The sequence below is a fragment of the Atractosteus spatula genome, unplaced genomic scaffold, assembly GCF_055471065.1.
Source record: "Atractosteus spatula isolate fAtrSpa1 unplaced genomic scaffold, fAtrSpa1.hap1 Scaffold_91, whole genome shotgun sequence".
In the NCBI taxonomy this organism is placed as follows: domain Eukaryota; kingdom Metazoa; phylum Chordata; class Actinopteri; order Semionotiformes; family Lepisosteidae; genus Atractosteus; species Atractosteus spatula.
This window is the reverse complement of record NW_028296925.1, coordinates 157,501-163,368: the sequence shown is the minus strand read 5'-3', so window position 1 is coordinate 163,368 and position 5,868 is coordinate 157,501.

Below are 5,868 nucleotides of genomic sequence, written 5' to 3'. Positions count from 1 at the left end.
GCTGGAACACTGTATTTCGGATGCGATTGTGTGTCTCCTGTAATGTCTTGGTACATGCCCAGGGCAGTGGCATATATAGATGTGCTCCTGTAATGTCTTGGTACATGCCCAGGGCAGTAAGCAGTCTGAGGATTTATTTCCAGACGGCATAGAGCAGTGAAGCAGTGAAGTAGTGCAACACACTGGATCATTATATTATTAGAATGTATTTGTTTAACATGCACGGGTCTGTCTCAATGGATGCAGTGCTCCTTAAAGGGCTCTCAAACCCTGCATTTCAGATGCCTAGCTGTGTCCCTCACATGTGGCACCTCAGAATGACTTCTACTTTATTCTACCTAAATTATTACATTATACCCAATTTGAGTTCATTTTTAAAAGTAAAAGGTAATGAAAGGAATGGAAGATATGTAGCAATCACATTGTAACAGGGGTGGCAGTGACTTAATGCTTGTACTAAGCATTAGTACCTAAGTCCACTAGTTGACTTCTGGTACCTTTAGGGTACGGTGTTCCCTGAAGGGCTCTCAAACCCCGCATTTCAGATGCCTAGCTGTATCGCTGATGTGTTGCACCTCAGAATCACTTTTAAACCTTACATCTGGTATCTTTAATCCCTATTGCTCAACGCATGGTAAAAGTATTGCATACATGTGTCTGAAAAAGAGCAATGGGCCCATGAGAGACTCATTTGCCTGTTTCACAAATGAACATATTTGACTAGAGATTCTGTTTGGGATTCAGTTGTGCATTCTGACTGCAATCCCTTTCAAAAAACGATACATTCTGGATGAGTTCAAAGTTGCAGGAACACTGTATTTATGATGTGTTTGCAGTTATTCTGTGTCTCTAGCTTCAACACAGTGATATATATATATATATGCTCACTGATTTTTTGGTACATGCCCAGGGCAATAATCATTATGAGGATTTATTTCCAGATGTGCTAGAGGTAGTGTTGTGAAATACTTCATCACACTGGATTGCAGGTTTAAACCCCCTGCACTCTTACTCCTTAAAAACCAACAAATGCAGACACATATTCGCATCCGAAATACAGTGTTCCAGCACCTTTGACCTCATCCAGAACGTATCATTTCTTGAAAGGGATTGCTGTCCGAATGCACATCTGAATCCCAAACAGAATCTCTAGTAAAATACGATCAGTTGTGATGTCTAGTTTCAAGCATTAACATCCAAAGTATCTGTCTTAGGTGGGGCAGTAAATTTGCCAAGCCACCTGAAAGATTTACCATTTCTAAAGATGTCTGTTGTAATTTACACACCTTGCTCCAAGGTCCAGTCAGTCAAAAGCATCTTTATTAATTAGCCTCAGTGCCTTGATATTTTTAATTAATCTAATATCAGGAATGTGATATTGTATCACTGTGGAATGTATGTATTTTTTATGTACTGTAAAATCGAAATACCACCTCTTTCTGGTTACTTATCCTTTATTGTATAATCAGGGCCAAGTTTAAGGGAAGAACACATCCTAGACACACAGGAAACCCTCTCGCCCAAAGGGACGACCGGTACTTTGGATGGTCATGATTGAACCTGGCTTACAACAGACTTCTTTGGAAATGGTAATTCTTTCACATGGCTTGGCAAACTACCTGGCCCAGCTAAGACAGGTACTTTGGATGGTAATGCTTGAAACTAGACATCTTTGGATATGGTAATTCTTTCAGGTGGCTTAGCAAACTCCCTGCTCCAGCTAAGACAGGTAGTTTGGATGTTAATGCTTGAAACTAGACATCTTTAGAAATGGTAATTCTTTCTGAGGGCTTGGGAAACTCTATTTCTTTGAATGCACCTGCACCGTTGAATATACTTTAAACCCATGCTTAGCCATGTTTTTAAAATTAAATTATAACGATTTCTGTGTTTGATAATGGTAGCAAAGGCTTCCTCCACCCACTGCTTTGCCAAAGGGGAGTGCTGTTTTCTGGGATGGGTGGAATCTTTGCTCGGGGTAACTTTCTGCTGAGTGCAATATACCTTTCACTTTTCACCTGTAATTGAGACAGGAGGTACAGTAACTCTGAGACTTGACTAAGGTCCTGGATATTGAATCACCACTACGATCAAGAGGTAAGACTTTACATTTTTTCTTTTAAATGCATTTGCTGATAACCCTTTAAAACTAATATGCAGTCAGGCTGATGCATCTTTATTCTTAAGCGTCTCTCAGTGCATTGATATTGTTTTTACTAATCTAATATCAAGAATCTCATCATGTGCATGCTGAGGTGTGGACTATATCTTTGTGTTAAATGGTATTGTTTTGTATATTGTATAATTGAAATACAGCCTCTTTCTGGTTACAAGTATTGGCTTAGAAGACTTCTCCTTGCATTGTATAATCAGGGCCAGTTCAATGGGGCATTTCATTAATTGAGAGCTCTTTCGAGGAGAAAATGCAGTAATTTTTAGTAGTGAATTGCATTTGTTGGTTTTTAACGAGTAAGAGTGCAGGGGGTTTAAACCTGCAATCCAGTGTGTTGAAGTATTTCACAACACTACCTCTAGCACATCTGGAAATAAATCCTCATAATGATTATTGCCCTTGGCATGTACCAAAAAATCAGTGAGCATATATATATATATCACTGTGTTGAAGCTAGAGACACAGAATATCTGCAAAGACATCCTAAATACAGTGTTCCTGCACCTTTGAACTCATCCAGAATGTATCGTTTTTTGAAAGGGATTGCTGTCAGAATGCACAACTGAATCCCAAACAGAATCTCTAGTCAAATGTGATCATTTGTGAAACAGGCAAATGAGTCTCTCAGGGGCCCATTGCTCATTTTCAGACACATGTATGCGATACTTTCACCATGTGTTGAGCAATAGGGATTAAAGATACCAGATGTAAGGTTTAAAAGTGATTCTGAGGTGCAACACATCAGCGATACAGCTAGGCATCTGAAATGCGGGGTTTGAGAGCCCTTCAAGGAACACCGTACCCTAAAGGTACCAGAAGTCCACTAGTGGACTTTGGTACTAATGCTTAGTACAAGCATTAAGTCACTGTCACCCCTGTTACAATGTGATTGCTACATATCTGCATTTGTTGGTTTTTAAGGAGTAAGAGTGCAGGGGGTTTAAACCTGCAATCCAGTGTGATGAAGTATTTCACAACACTACCTCTAGCACATCTGGAAATAAATCCTCATAATGATTATTGACTTGGGCATGTACCAAAAAATCAGTGAGCATATATATATATCACTGTGTTGAAGCTAGAGACACAGAATATCTGCAAAGACATCCTAAATACAGTGTTCCTGCAACTTTGAACTCATCCAGAATGTATTGTTTTTTGAAAGGGATTGCTGTCAGAATGCACAACTGAATCCCAAACAGAATCTCTAGTCAAATGTGATCATTTGTGAAACAGGCAAATGAGTCTCTCAGGGGCCCATTGCTCATTTTCAGACACATGTATGCGATACTTTCACCATGTGTTGAGCAATAGGGATTAAAGATACCAGAGGTAAGGTTTAAAAGTGATTCTGAGGTGCAACACATCAGCGATACAGCTATGCATCTGAAATGCGGGGTTTGAGAGCCCTTCAGGGAACACTGTACCCTAAAGGTACCAGAAGTCCATTAGTGGACTTATGTACTAATGCTTAGTACAAGCAAAAAGTCACTGTCACCCCTGTTACAATGTGATTGCTACATATCTTTCATTCCTTTCATTACCTTTTACTTTTAAAAATGAACTCAAATTATGTATAATGTAATAATTTAAGCAGAATAAAGTAGAAGTCATTCTGAGGTGCCACATGTGAGGGATACAGCTAATCATCTGAAATGCAGGGTTTGAGAGCCCTTTCAGGAGCACTGCATCCATTGAGACAGACCCGTGCATGTTAAACAAATAGATTCTAATAATATAATGATCCAGTGTGTTGCACTACTTCACTGCTTCACTGCTCTATGCCGTCTGGAAATATATCCTCAGACTGCTTACTGCCCTGGGCATGTACCAAGACATTACAGGAGCACATCTATATATGCCACTGCGTTGAAGCAGGAGACACACATTCGCATCCGAAATACAGTGTTCCAGCACCTTTGACCTCATCCAGAACGTATCATTTCTTGAAAGGGATTGCTGTCCGAATGCACATCTGAATCCCAAACAGAATCTCTAGTAAAATACGATCATTTGTGAAACAGGCAAATGAGTCTCTCAGGGGCCCATTGCTCATTTTCAGACACATGTATGCAATACTTTTACCATGCGTTGAGCAATAGGGATTAAAGATACCAGAGGTAAGGTTTAAAAGTGATTCTGAGGTGCAACACATCAGCGATACAGCTAGGCATCTGAAATTCGGGGTTTGAGAGCCCTTCAAGGAACAGTTTGAAGTGCAGGAACACTGTGTTTGCAGTTATTCTGTGTCTCTAGCTTCAACACAGTGATATATATATATGCTCACTGATTTTTTGGTACATGCCCAGGGCAATAATCATTATGAGGATTTATTTCCAGAGGTGCTAGAGGTAGTGTTGTGAAATACTTCACTACACTGGATTGCAGGTTTAAACCCCCTGCACTCTTACTCCTTAAAAAACAACAAATGCAGATATGTAGCAATCATATTGTAGCAGACACTCGTTTGCCTTTTTCACAAATGATCATATTTTTCTAGAGATTCTGTTTGGGATACGGATGTGCATTCTGACAGCAATCTCTTTCAAAAAATGATTTTACCTTATCGCGGCTTTGCCCTTCTTGCCTCTTTGGACAAGATCTCCATCTTGTGGTCGTTGTTGGTAATGTCTGGACAATATCTCCATCTTGTGGTCGTTGTTGGTAATGTCTTCTTATGCCCTTTTTTATTTCAATTCTCTATTAGTTGATTCTAGAATCTCTACAATAGAGTTGAAAACATCAGTTTTATAGCAGACAATATGACATTATTTATAGTCCAATTAGGAATTTATTACCCTGTTTTTAACATAATAACAAATTAAAATTGATTTAAACTAAGTTTGGAACACCAGGGAACATAAAAAAAGATTTTTAGGAAAACCATGAGGTTCTCTGTGTCCTATGCCTGTAAGGGGAGGAAGCTAGAATCCTTTGATTTTTCAAAATTTGAAAATAAACATCATATAACAACAGCTTTCATTCCTAGGAGTGAAAAATAACCATTTTTGAAGACATAGTAGTTTCTAAAACACTACAATGAAGTTAAAAACATCAGTTATATTACATTATTTTTAGTGAAATTAGTCATTTATTTCACTATTTTTAAAATAATCTCTAATTAGAAGTGATTAGAATTAAGTTTGGAACAACAAGGAACACAAAAAAAAAGATTTTAAGAAAAAAATTATGTCTTCAGTGCCAGGTGCCTGCAAGGGGAGAAAGCTAGAATCCTACCCAGGCTCCTGGAGCTCTGGCCTGGCTAAAGGAGGCCGAATCCATCCCCTTCAAAGCTCCATGAAAAATGATCATTTAAAATTTGAAAAAAAAAAACATCATATAACAACAGTTTTCACTCCTAGGAGTGATAAAAAAACATTTTTGAAGACATATTAGTTTCTAAGACACTACAATAAAGTTAAAAACCTCCGTTTTATATTGCATTATTTTTTGTGAAATTAGTCATTTATTGCACTATTTTTAATAAAATCTCTAATTAGAAGTGATTAGAATTAAGTTTGGAACAACAAGGAACACAAAAATAAAGATTTTAAGGAAAAAAAAAATTTCTTCAGTGCCAGGTGCCTGCAAGGGGAGAAAGCTAGAATCCTACCCAGGCTCCTGGAGCTCTGGCCTGGCTAAAGGAGGCCGAATCCATCCCCTTCAAAGCTCCATGAAAAATGATCATTTAAAAT